Below are 14,579 nucleotides of genomic sequence, written 5' to 3'. Positions count from 1 at the left end.
GATTACTTCCTTCAGGAAGCATTTCCTGATCCCTCTAATTGTTAGTACACCCTCCCTCATCATGCTACATCCCTTAATACCAAATAAGATGCTGTGTGCAGGACAGCGACTTGAACATCACAAGTAATTAAATGTTTGTTAAATTTGAAAAAAAAAAACCACAATAACAGAATGGATCACATTGTGAGGTAATTAGTTTTCTGTTACTAGAAGTGTTCAGATACAAGATGAATGTACTTTCTAAGTACTGGAAATATCTATAAGCGAAATTTATGCAAAAGGTAGAGGGTTTAAATTAGATGGTCTTCAAGGTACCTTCTAGCTCTTTCGATCCCATGACTATGACTAACTGGAGGTATATGAGATATCTACAAGTAAGTAGAATACAAATTAGAATGTGGCTGGGGCAATGGAAGAATTAAAGGAGTGAATGCTTTTGGAAGGGATGGAGAACATGTCTTAATGGAAGAAGCAATAGCTCAGCTCAGCTGACCTTGAAGGATCAGAAGGTTTTTTAACAGGCAAAGGTGAAATAGCTTTTCCCTAGTGTTTTACTCTAGCTCAGGCACTTCTTGATCCTGGATTACTGCCAGGTAAAAAAGATTGGAAGAGGAATAAGAAGAGAAAAGGGATAAGTTCCACTAGGAAACTTAGCCCGCCCTTGGCTCAAAGATGGCTGAAGCTATGAATTCTTTCTGGATTACTTCCCATCTACATTACTTCTTATACCCCATCATTTGGTGCCCCATATGAGGAACAGTTGGCTCTCAACCAAGGAAAGCCTCTTCCTTCCCTGCACCCTCATGTACCCAGGAAGGTTTGTTGGGTTTTTGGGTTGTGTCCGTCAGGTCATGGACTCTTGAAGAATTTCCTCTCATCAGAGAACACCTTGTTTTGGGAATATCTGCTCTTCTTTTCCTCTTTCTCCAGGATGCAGAGGCAAATGACTAGAAGAAATTTAAAGCTCTCCCCCTCTCCTTTTACCACTAGGTCTTCAAGACTTCAAAAAGAGATGTCTTGAATTTTCTTTTGTAAAATCATCTGGTCTCAGGATACCCTGGAGGATCAGGGAAAATGGCTTGTCAATGAGTCTCTCATATTTTTCTTTTTAAATTAGTATTTTAATTGTGTGCTTTGTTGTTTTGTCTGTCTATGGTTCTATGTGTGCAGAATGTCTATGTCATGTCATGATGTGAGCTAGATTCTGTTACCTTGAAAGGTTTAAAATGCAGCCAACTGAAGAAAAAACTTCTTAGGGCTATAGTTAGCAAGCAATAACTTTTTTTTTCTTTTAAGACACTATGATCAACGCTTTTATTTTTATTTATTTTAAATTTTTAAAAAAATTTTTAATTTAAGCCCTCCATTTACAAAGCATATGCACAGGCAATCTTTCTAACATTGACCCTTTTATTGCAAATTTTCCCCTCATTCTCTCCACCTACTCCCCCAACTGACAGGCAGTCCAATACATGTTGAAATACATGTTAGATCCAATCTATGTATACATATTTATACAATTATCTTGTTGCACAAGAGAAATCAGATCAAGAAGGAAGAAAAAGAAAAACCAAGAAAGAAAACAATGCAAGTAAATAACAACTGAGAGAGTGAGAATGCTATGTTGTGTTCCACACTCGATCAGGGCTTTTATATCATAGCCTTAAATGTAATCACTTTAGGATTTCAGTAATTTATTTAACATGTGTTAACAATATAAAAGCTGTTTTTATTTAATAAGTAATGGTGCTGATGCTGAAAATTGTGTGCATGTATGTGTGGGGGGGTAAGAGAAAGAGAGAGGGGGGGAGTTAACTCTTCAGATTCTAAAAGGTAAAGAGAAACAAGACAAAAAGGAGGGTGAGTATGATTTTTAATTTTGAAAAGATGTATTAAGTAGGCAGTCAAATCTTTTGTGATCTGTCGATGGGGTTTGGGAGTAGCAAGGGATGGTGGATGAGAGGGTTTGGGGAGATGTGTCAGTGAAAATTTCAGGGTAAAGACCTGTATTCTGAAAAAAAAACACCTGACATTTAAACCTTTTCCTGGCTTACAAAAAGACAAAAGATCTGTTTAATTGGGAAATAATCAAAAAGTAATTGAGGTTTTTTGTTTTGTTTTGTTTTGTTTTGTTTTGTTTTTGTTTTTTTTTTTTTTGCTGAAGCAATTGGGGTTAAATGACTTGCCCAGGATCACACAGCTAGGAATTAAGTATCTGAGGCCACATTTGAACTCAGGTGCTCTTGACTTCAGGGCTGGTGCTTTATCCACTGTACCACCCAGCCGCCCCCCTAGATAATTTTCAACATTCACCTTTGCAAAACCTTATGCTTCAATTTTTTTTCCTTCTCTTCCCCCCACCCTCTCCCCTAGATAGCAAGTAATACACTATTTTAAACATGTGCAATTCTTCTATACATATTTCCACAATTACCATAGTATACAAGAAAAATCAGATCAAAAAGGAAAAAAATGAGAAAGAAAACAAAATGCAAGCAAACAATAAAAAAGGTAAAAATACTATGTTGTAGTAAATGAGTTTTATTGGAACATTTAGCTAAAATTTGAGAGTCTTACAAACCAAATTTTGTTTGGTCCATTTTAAATAACTTTTTAAATTGGTGTGTGTGTTAAAATTAGAAACTTGATTGTATATAATAAGACTCATCCTGGATTTTTAAAATTATCTTGTTTTCTCCTTAAAACAAACAAACAAACAAAAATTTAATTAAGGCAAAAAAGAGGGGGAAACCTAAGTCCTTCTGAAAACTCCCAGATCTGCAATATCTTGGGAAAAGAAAAATAATCCCATCAGTTGTGTCCATCACTGAATGATAACCTCAATAAATATTCATCAACAAGTAATGGGTTTTTTTTCTGAAATTGCAGAACCCAGATTTGGCGTCATTCAGCAACTTCAATGTTATGAACAATTAAAAAAGGGTGGAAATTTTGTTTAAAAGCTATTGTATTATTTTATCAACTATGCTAACCATGATTTATAGTGTTTTTTAACTATAAATTAGGGAATTTAACATTATCACTTTTGCTTGTAAGTTTAGAAGAAGTTGTAACTAGGACAATTTGGTTATCACTTATGAAAATTTTAAGATTGTTAATTAAGATGTTTGGAGTTATTGTCATAATGTTAAAACCTAAAAATTGTCAATGCTATTTATTCAAAGCATTTTGCCTTAGATATGAGGTTGTGCCAAAGAATTAGTCTATCCCCCCACTCCTTCATAGGGTAAAAGGGGTGTCAAATAGCACAGCCCACAGTAGCACTAAGGATAAGATAGGCTAGGCAGGCAAGAATAGCAGGTAGGCTCAACCCCTTCTGTGGGATCCCTCTTGATTCCCTTCAATTTATAAACTGTCCAAGTTTCTTTAAACCATCTTGTGAGCAAGGTCATCAATCCTGGGAAATAGATTAGATTATGGGGTTCCTAAAAAATGAACTTGGCTTGCTGAGGATTTTTAACTCTGTTTATTATATAGAAGTTATTTCTAAAAATTGGTCTTTACACCATGATGAGTTTAGAGGAGAAAAAAAGGAAAACAAGTGAAAAGATGAAGCCTGGTAAATTTTTTATTATTGTAATAAGGCTAATTGGTTGTATTTTCAAGTTTTTATAAAAACTTGACCTCTTCTCCATTGTAAACAACTTGAGGTGCTTGCTAATTTCTTGATTGCTGAGCATCTTAAAGCAAAATCATTTGTGTAATATTGAACTTAAACCCATTTACTTAGATATCAAGATAAGTTGTAAATTTTCTGTGATGAATCTCTTATTGTTCCCAACATAAGGTTATAGTCAGTACCTATTTTTAGGATATATGATCCTTGAGAGCTGAACTCTCTTGAAGCTCTGATTATTGAAACTTGCTAGTTAAGATTCAATCTCTTGGGAATATAACTGATATTATTTTGAGTTTTTAATTTAGGTATGATTTATCTGATGGATCATTAAGTTAGTAACCCATTATTCAAGAAGTGCCACAAGCTTCTCAGAGGGATGTGATTCTCAACTATTAGACCTCTGTAGCTATATGAAAGCTGGGAGATCAGCTTTTGTCTTTGATTAAGGTGGAATCCTTCTGGCTCATTTTCCCAGTTGTATTCCAGTGTTTACTACCTGATTATTCCTGAGTCAGACTATGAGATGGAATTATTACTTCATAATTGGTTGTCAATTGTGACAGCTTGAAGTCAAACACAGCTAACGATGCTTTAAAATCATATCCCTGCTTTTTCTTTTAGAGCACATTTCTATAATCAAAGCAAGTGGTCTAGAAGGCATGCACATAATGCAAGTATATAAGATTTTGATCTTTGAAATCTGAAAATATCCTGATCAAGTAAATGAGTATTTGGCCTAGCCATTTGCCTGTTATTAGATGTGTGAGAGACAGAGACAGAAACAGAGAGATGAAGAAGTAAGATCATTAAATGTTTCAAAATGTTAGAATAATTGGGTATTGATATAATTATTTGTCAGACTTACCTGTTATATATTGATTATTAAAATTAAATCAGAAACATTTCCAGTGTGCTTTAGAGAACAATTTAAGTATTTAAGTATAATTGAAATAAAGTCAACATTTTATAAGCAAATTTGTACAAGAATTGAACCTGGGGGTGGAAAACCTCTACCTGAAAGAATGTTATTCCTATTTCCATGCCAACTGGAAACCCCTTCAGTCTGCCAGCCTCTCCAACTCAGTGTCTAACCCCCTTTACCCTTGGCTACCTAAGCATCCTTTTACTGTTTATAATGCTATTGCCCCTTCTCATGAGATTTATTTCTCTAGGTTCCAGTTGATTCACTTCAAATGATGACCAACACAAGACACAGTACTGTTTCTGATCCTGAGACTTAGCACTTACTGGCTGCTGCTTCAAACAGCTTCCAGATCCTCAAGCTCATCACCCCTTCAAATGGTAATGCAGGGACAGCTCTACTCCCACTCCCAGCAGAAAGCAACTTCAGAAGGCCAGCTTATTGACCCATATCCCAAAAGATTTTGGGTCCCATTTGTTTTAGGAGGGAATTATGGGATGACTAGATCCCAGCGAAAGGCCATGTCCCTGATAATAAGCTAGTATCTTTGTGTACCCCAGGGAGGGATACTGACAGGATCATCTTGTCCCTAAGTGGATGCTTGTTAAATTTTTTGCATTGATAGGATTATATTGAACTGACACAGTTACTGTATAAAATTGGGAGATCAAGCTATACATGTCATCCCTCAAAGATAAGCATTCCTTAGTCACCACTTGACTTTCTGAGGCATGCTTTGAGTCATTTCCTGTGAAAGATTCCCCCCCCTTTCCCCTTGTCAATTGCAAGTTCCACTAGGGAATTTAGCCTGCTTTATAGTATCATAATAAAGCTTTTTGCCTCTTTACTCAGAAAAATAAAGAGGAAAAGGAGGAGGAGGAAGGAGGATCAGGAGAAGGAATAGAGGAAAGAGGAAAAGGAAGATGATGAAAAAGAAACTATTGCTGCCAATAGGAATAAAATATCAGCTGAAGAAAAGTACATTTCTCTCTTCCCTCAATTAAAATCTTATTAGGTTCTCTAACTCATATTTCTAAAAGATTCCCTTCCCTAACAAGCATCTTCAAAGAGTAAAAAAATTTTTCACAATCTTAATAGCTATAAATCTTTTTTCAGTGCTCTCTTTTCTGGTCAAATTAACCTACTACCTATTCTCCAGACACAATATCTCACCTACCACCTTCATGCCTTTGCACAGTCTCATCTCTCCTTCCTTTCCATTTCCTCCCCCCTCCCCCATACACACACACAACTGGAATATACTCTCATCTCACTTCTTAAACTCCATAGTTTCCTTACAAGCTTAGCCTAGGTGCTACCTTTTAAAGCTGACCTTTTCTGAATCCCCTTCCCATCTAGTTTTCCATACTGTATCCCTTTTAAAGTTACTTTGTGTATGCTTTGTAGTTACTTATTAATATACATTCTAACTTCCTCATTAGAATGTATGCTCCAATTATCCATCCATATGTTTTTGAGGAAAAAAAAAAAGCTTAAGAAAACAAAGAATGCATGCTCCTTGAGGGAAGACGCTTAGTTTTTGTCTGCATCCATAGTACCTAGGCTAGTGCCTAACACATAATAGGCACCTAATAAACATTTGTTGAATTGAATTGATAGTGTAGGTTCTTTGGGGTCTAGGGATCCAAGTGCCCAGCCTCTGAATTATCAGAGTAACATTCAACTGTGCTAGGCTCTTAATGACAAAATAAGAGTTTGCAAAATTTGAAGTGCTCTAGAAAGAAATACTAAGAGCTTCATAGACAGGCTGCCATACTAATGGGATAATATTGGTTAATGTCAGATCTTTTCTAAAGAAAAAGAATCTATAGCATCCTGACCACCCATTACTACCTCCTCAGCCCATTGCCCTGAAGGCAAAGGGGGAGAAAAGAAAGAAGAGACATTGGACCCAGAGTATGTTGTTCTTTGGATCCCTCTCTCTACCTCTCTTCTCTCTCTTTTTTCTTTTTTTTTAAATTATAGCCTTTTATTTTCAAAATATATACATGAATAGTTTTAATTTTTTCCTTTTTTGTTATTATAGCTTTTTATTTATAAGATATATGCATGGGTAATTTTACAACACTGACAGTTGCCAAGCCTTTTGTTCCAATTTTTCCCCTCCTTCCCCCCACCCTCCTCCCCCAGATGGCAGGTTGACCAATACATGTTACCTATGTTAAAGTATAAATTAAATACAATATATGTATACATGTCCATTTTGCTGTATAAAAAGAATTGGACTTTGAAATAGTGTACCATTAGCCTGTGAAGGAAATCAAAAATGCAGGCGGAAAAAATTGGAGTATTGGGAATTCTATGTAGTGGTTCATAGTCATCTCCCAGAGTTCTTTTGCTGGGCATAACTGCTTCAGTTCATTACTGCTCTATTGGAACTGATTTGGTTCATCTCATCCTTGAAGATGGCCATGTCCATCAGAATTGATCATCATATAGTATTGTTGAAGTATATAATAATCTCCTGGTCCTGCTTATTTCACTCAGCATCAGTTCATGTAAGTCTCTCCAGGACTTTCTGAAATCATCCTGTTGGTCATTTCTTACAGAACAATAATATACATGGATAGTTTTTAACATTCACCCCTACAAAACCCTGTGTCCTAATTTTTCACTCCTTTCTCCCCCTCCCCCAGTTGACAAGTGAGCTAATATATGTTAAACATGTGCAATTCCAGAATGAAGGACAAACAACAACAATGAGAATCTGAAAGAGCTACGGTCCTTTCTAAATGATTCTGCCATAAAAGTGAGTCAGGGAGGTATTCACAGCAGCAGTGTCTGGTGCACATGGTAAGATAGATGAGATATCCAGAAAGGGTTACTGAACAAGTCTAAGTCTGGATTTTTAGGAGCAGTCACAATCACTTTACATACAATGGGACATGTTTGACACTAATCTTGGGTCTTAATCTTGGTCAGACTCAAGGAGATGTTGTATCATTTATGTATAACTAGGGCAATCTGGTCCATACTAAAACTGGTTTAGAAGGCTCCCAGAGTGCCTCTTGTCTATGGGATTTCATACTAAGATATGATAGCTAAAGGGTAGCTAGAGACTTGCCCAAAGGTGAAATGAAATGAATCCCAAATACTTCAGAAAACATCAATCATGGGAACGTCAGTTAAGGATAAATATAAGGGTTGAAAGGATGCATTTGGTATCAGAGATATACTCATAGCTTCATTAAAAGAAGCTAGGTGTTAAAGTAAATTTTAGTACTAGACTTGGAGTCAGGAAGATGCAAGTTCAAATCCAGCATCCAGTATCATCTTAAGCAAGTCACTTACCCTCTGTCTCAGTTTCCTCAGTCATAAATTGAAGGTAATAACAGTACCTACATCCAAGTGGTGGTGTGAGGACAAAATGAGATATTTGTAATTTACTTGAAAATGTTAAAGCAATATATAAATGCTAACAATTTCTATTAGCTATTACTATTAGCCATTCCCGCTGTCTCTATCAGCATATATCACCTGTTGAGAAAAAAGGACCTGATTGATCTATACTGGATCAAACTTCACACCATTCCCTAATGGAGAAATTGCACCAATACCCAAGAGACTTTGAAATTGTTGACATAAGAACATAAGGAATTATTTCAGGTTGAATAGCTTGAAGGTATGATTCACTCAGAAGACTTTGAGGACCATTGCCAACCAAGGACTTGTGAAGATAATTTTTTGAATTCAAGGTACAACTTTTCATTGAACCTTATTAATTGCATCCTAATTGATTCATTTCACCATCTAGTCTGCCAAGATCTTTTTGGATCATTAGCGATTGCTGCTAAGGAACATACTGATAAATTGTGTTAGTCCTCCATCAGATTAAGATTGAGACACTGTGAAATTTTCACAATAGAGAGGTTATTGAAACTCTCTCTTCTTCCTTCCTTTTCTCTCTGTCTCTCCCCTCTCTCTCCCATTCTCTCTCTCCCTTTCCTCCCTCTCTTCTTCCCTCCCTTTCTCTCCTCTCTCTCTCTTTTTCCCTTCCTTTCTCTTTTTTCTCTCTCTCTCCCTCTTTCTTTCTCTGTCTCTCCTCTTTCCTCTTTTTTCTCTCATTCTCTTTCCCTCCATCTCTCTCTCCCTCTTTCTCTCTTTTCTTCCCTCTCTCTCTCTCACTCACTCTTCTCTCTCCTCTCCTTTCTTACTCTCTATCTCTTCTTTTTTTTCTCTCATTCTCTCGTTCTCTCATTTGTTCTCTTTATTTCTCTACTCTCTCTCTTTCTCTCCACTCTCTCTTCCATATCTCTCTTTGTGTTTCCTCTCTATCTGCCTCTGTCTCATACACACACACACACACACACACACACACACACACACACACACATACACATGCACACAACACACCCACACATACATTCAGAAAGAGTGTATGAGAGAAAGACTTGTAGACTTGTGCTTACAAGCAATTGAAAGATGAAAAGGAGAGTTTCTTCTTTGTTTTGGTGATTATTCAAATAGCTTCCAAAACTGGATCCAGATTATTTTCCTAGTGGCTGATTTTAATGTTCTTATATGTTTGTTAATTTCCCCTCTATTCCTATTTGATTTTCAAAATCCTTGTTGAACTCTTACAGGAATTCTTTTTGGGGGGATCTGAGATCAATTCACATTTTTCTTTGAGGCTTTGGATGCCTTTTTTGTCTTCTGAGTTTGTTTTTGGATCTTCCCTGTCATGGGGGTAACTTTCTATGATCAGGATTTCTTTCTGCTGTTTGCTTATTTTTCTTATTTCTTGACACAATTTTATATTAAGATTGGGCTCTGCTCCTGAGGTGAAGGGTGCACTCTCACAAACTTTAGGGATTTTGCACAACTAGTTCTGGAAATTTTCAAGTTTCTAATTCTTCAAGGCAATATGACTTTGATGGGGGTTGAAGTCCCTTTAAGATTCCTTTCTAATTGCCCAACCCATGGCTGACCTTGATTCACAAATCCTGGTCAAAGGCACCCTTTGAATATCTGGGCCCAGCCCTCACCCTCAGCTCAGCTTCCTCCAGCCCTCACCTGATCTGAGCTAACTGAAAAGCCCACAGAGAACTTAGGGGTACCGCCCATTATCTTTTGGGTATAAAAGAGGTGAGCCAGAATGCCCTCTTTGCAGGAGCCCTCCCAGCCAACACCTGGTATCCTTCCAGCCATGTAGGGGTTTCTGCCCGGCCAACGGCCACCTCTGACCCTGGTGTCTTTGTAACTGAACTTTACTTCCAAATTCCTACAATAAACCTTTTTATTTATCAATCTAGGTTTTCAGGCCTGTAAATTCATTTTACAGGGGACACTGCCTCATGGGATTATCTATGCACCGAGAAATGGGGTTCCCCCTTTCCTTTCCCTCATTAACTTGAGATGTGTGTTTACTACTCTCCTGGCTTGTACGCTGATTGTGAGTGGTCACAAGCACTTTTTTCTGCTTTGGAACAGTGACCAAGGTCTCCACTTCTCTGAGGCTATATGTTCTGGTATACTAGTACTCCTCCTCACCCTGGGACTGTGAATCAGTATTGGATCCTGGATCCAAATATAGACAATACAACAAAGTGCTGCACCACATACTAGCAAAAAAGAACCTTGTAATCTCCTGGTCCCCCTTACTATCTCTATGATGAGAGCTCCAGAAGCAGTTACTTCCTTTACTGTGGCAGTCACTCCCAACCAAGGCCTGCTGCTGGTTTGGTGGGGCACAGCCTACATTCCATTCTCTCTGATGTAATAGATCTTTCCTGCTGACCTAAGTTGTCTTGGGCTGGAAAATTGTTTCACCTCATCCTTTTGTGGATTCTGATGCTCCTGAATTTTTTTTAATAGCTATTTAAAGTTTGGAGAAGAATTTCATTCTTGTGTGTTTTGAAGAAGATCTAGGAAAAGAGGCCATTCAAATATTTTAAGGTGTTTTTTTAACATTGTTTGGAGAATTTGATTTTTGTATGTTGTGGAGAAAAAATTCCAGTAAAGAAGACACTTATAATCTAATTCAATTCTCTAATTTTAGAAATGAGAAAATTGGGGGCACAAAAAGTAATTGACTTACCCAAGTTCATACAGGTAGCAAGGGAATAGTAGGGTAGGAAATATAATCCAGATCTCTTGACTCATATCATACCACCTACCTCCTTCCTCCAGAAAAGCTCCAACACTGTTTGCATTTCCTCAGGTGATGAAGCCCAAAAAAAGGCAAAAATGAAGAGAGAACAAGAATTGGGATTCCTGCCTCTTTGCCTTGGTGATATTTTCTTTTTTTAAAGATAATAAATTTTTATTTTTCAAAATACATACAAAGATAATTTTTAACATCCATCCTTGCAAAATCTTGTGTTATAATTTTTTCTCCTTCTCCCTCGCCTCCCCTTTCCCCTAGACAGCAAATAATCCCATATAAGTTATAAATGTTCAATTCTTCTAAATATATTTTCACAAAAAATCATACTGTTTAAGAAAAATCAAATCAAAAGGGGAAAAAAATGAAGGGAAATAAAACAAGCAAACGAACAACAAAGGTGAAAAATACTATATTGTGATCCAGTGTTAGTCTCCCTAGTCTTCTCTGAATGCAGATGGTTCTTTCCATCACAGGTCTATTAGAATTATTTTGAATCACCACATTGTTGAAAAGAGCCAAGTCCATCACAGTTAATCATTGGGTAATATTTTCTGAAAGCCCACCTCCATTAAAAACTCTTAGCCAGGGCATTTCTTAGAATAGTTGAGTGAGAAAAAAAAAAAAGCCCAAATCACACCCATTAAAGTAACAATTTATTCTATTCCCTTCCTCTGTTGTTTTCCTTTCTCATCCCCACTCTTTTGACCCTGATGGTCTATGTAATCACTAAATAGGAATTCAGAGAACACAACAGATTGTGAATAAGGAAGCAAGCCATTCCACATAGTCTCTTTTTCAAATAAACAATGGTTCTATCCCTTCCAGTGCTGAGTATGACAGTAGCATGCAGATTCACTGTCTGGAGCCAAACCCGCTTTTTAATAACCTCCTGAATACTAAAAATGTAAGAATATTTTAGCTCATCAGCTCCAGAACTTTCTCAGTGATTGAGAGTGGGAAGAGAAGGCAACTCCCCTTATTTGATGTCTCTTCCAACAGTTTGGGAAGGTCCCAGGGTGAGATTTCTCATTAATGTCTTAGTCACTTTCCAATTCTCTAGTGTAACTCACTAATTTCTTGAGCTTGAAATCCTGAGTCTCTAAGGAACAACTCCCCAAAGAGTCAGTTCAGCCTGTGTTACCTGGAAAAGCTTTAGCATATCCTGCTGCAAACTAGAGACTGATAATTGTCTTTATAGAGAGAGGAAAAGGAGGGCAGTTCTTTCACAGAGACCCCTGAGAAACTAAATCTCCATAAGCCAAATCACAAATCTTTAGCAAAGTGGACACTTTAGGGGAGCTTGAGAGGATTTTAGCTGAAGAGAATTTTGTAGGTAAATATAGTGGTCAGTGGACCTCCTTTCTAACATCTCAGATTAACCTCCAAAAATAAGCCTGATGGAAATACCACAACCTCTAGGCAGCAAATCAGGAAGAAATTGCTACAATATCCCAAATATCAGGATGATGAAATTGGTCTCATTGAGCCCCCGAATTTGCCTTACATATTTGCTTCCAAATAAAAGGTTACCTTCAAATCAATAAAATATAAAATGCTTTCTGGGTCATAGAACTGAGCTAGACACCGGTGGGGGCAAGGAAGGGAATACAAAATATAGGCAAGGCTATAGAACAAGACAGGGTCATCTCCAACCATTTCTTTTAGGTATGGCCTCATCATCAATGTTTTCCAAAATACACTCTTAATCCCAGGGCCCTAAATTCATCTATACTCTCATTTTTCTCTTTCATACTGTTGTTTAGTCATTTTCCAGTCATATCCAACTCTCCATCTGGGGTTTTCTTAATAAAGATCCTGGAATGGTTTACTATTTCCTTCTCCAGATCATTTTACAGATGAGGAAACTGAGGCAAAGATGGTGATATGACTTGCCTAGGGTCACATAGCTAGAAAGTGTCTGAGATGAGTCTTCCTGTCTCCAGGACTGGTGCTTTGTCCACTGAGCCATCTAGCTTCTCTTTTGTAAAAGGCATTATTTCAGATTCCTTGTATCTAAACCAAATCACAGACTCACTGAATTTCAGAATTTCTGGGACCTCAGCAACCATCTTATCCAACCCAAGCTTCCAAGAGAAAGTCCACCATCATTCAATCGGTTTTTGAAGATATCCAATAAAGGGGAATCCCCTTCCCAAGTCACCTATTCCATTTCTATACAAGTGAAATTATCAGGAAATTGCTCCTCACAAAAAGCCCAGCTTCTTCTTTGCCTCTGTTGTTCTTACTTTGCTCCTGACTCTTCCTTTGGGAGTCAAACATATCAAGTCTAATTCTTCCATGTGACAGTCTTTCATGCAATTAAAAACAGCTCCCATGTCCATCTGTCTGTGCATCTGTCCTCTCTTCCCACCCCCAGCCTTCTCTTCTTCAGCATAAACATCCCTAGTTACTCTAATTGATCCTCATGACCTAGATAAAGTTGAGGCCCTTCACCATCACTCTCACATCCCACTGCCAGGGATTTTGGTACCAAGTGTCTGGCAAAAAAAAAAAAAAAAAAAGACTGAAGAGAATAACAAATTCCTTTGAGAATAATATAAATTCTAATTTTTTCTTTCTTCTAAACCAGAGTTTCCTTTTTTCTCATTCCATAATATTTTATTTTTCTAAATACTTGTAAAGATAGTTTTTAACATTCATTTTTGTAAGACTGTTTCAAATTTTTCTCCCTTCCTCCTTTATCTCCCGCCTCCACAAGACAGCAAGCAATCTGATATAGGTTAAACATGTACAATCCTTTTAAACATACTTCTTTATTTATCATGTTGTGCAAGAAAAATCAGACCACAAGGGGAAAAACTATGAGAAAGAAAACAAAAAACTAAAAAAAAAGTGAAAAAACTATGCTTAGAACCATATTCAGTCTTCATGGTTCTCTCTCTGGATAAAGATCATATTTTCCATCCCAAATCTACTGGAATTTAGATCAAGACTTCTTAATCTTTTTACCCAACTCATGAACCCCTCTAATCTGAGAAATTTTTTATGTGACACCAGGTATAAAAATATATAAAACAGATGTCAAATAAAACATTTACTGATAATAAATCAACATTTTGCAACCCCCACATTCAATTATAAAACCCCATATGGGGTTGCTTACCACAGTTTAAGAAGCTAGGTTCTAGATCACCCATCCAAAGGTATTTCCAAATAGGGAGAGAAGACCACCTTATCAGTCCAGGATTGTAGCTTGTGATTTGTCAGAGAAGCATCATTTCTTAGTTTCCCTCTTGCTAATACATGAAGTAAAAGACCACCCATCCTTTTCCTTTACACATTAGGACAAAGTAATGATAACTGGCATTGAAATAGTGCTTTGAGAAGCAGTGTTGGATAAATTGAATAAAGAGCTAACTTCAGAATCAGGGTTCCTTCCAGCAGTGGGAGTTTTTTTTTTCCTTTTGGCACTTTAAGATCTTTAGTGTTTTTCCATAATTCTATACAAATTCCATCTTCAACACACCTGATTCTGGACAAATTACTTAACTTCACATTGACTTAGGTAGTCAGTTTCCTTAAACTACAAGTTGCAGAGAAGATGCTGACCCAGAAGAGCTCCTCGTTTAGAGGTCCTCATGTCAACTAAATCATGGGTCTAGTAAAAATCAAAAACATTCCTCACATCTCATTATTTTTTAACTTTAACAACACCATAAGGTGTTTGCTACAGAGCTTGTGTTTTTAGGCTCAGAGCCAAAAGATATGGGTTTGACAAACATATAAAGCAAAAAACCATTCTCCAATGGATAAAGCTTTTAATAAACACACATCAAAACTACGTTTAGGTTTTACCTTATACGATGGAAATTAGCAAGGGTGACAAAAAAAAAGGGATAGCCAATATCAGAGGGGCTGTAGAAGGACAG

Source organism: Sminthopsis crassicaudata, chromosome 2 (assembly GCF_048593235.1).
Source record: "Sminthopsis crassicaudata isolate SCR6 chromosome 2, ASM4859323v1, whole genome shotgun sequence".
NCBI lineage: Eukaryota > Metazoa > Chordata > Mammalia > Dasyuromorphia > Dasyuridae > Sminthopsis > Sminthopsis crassicaudata.
Note: the sequence above shows the minus strand (reverse complement) of the source record.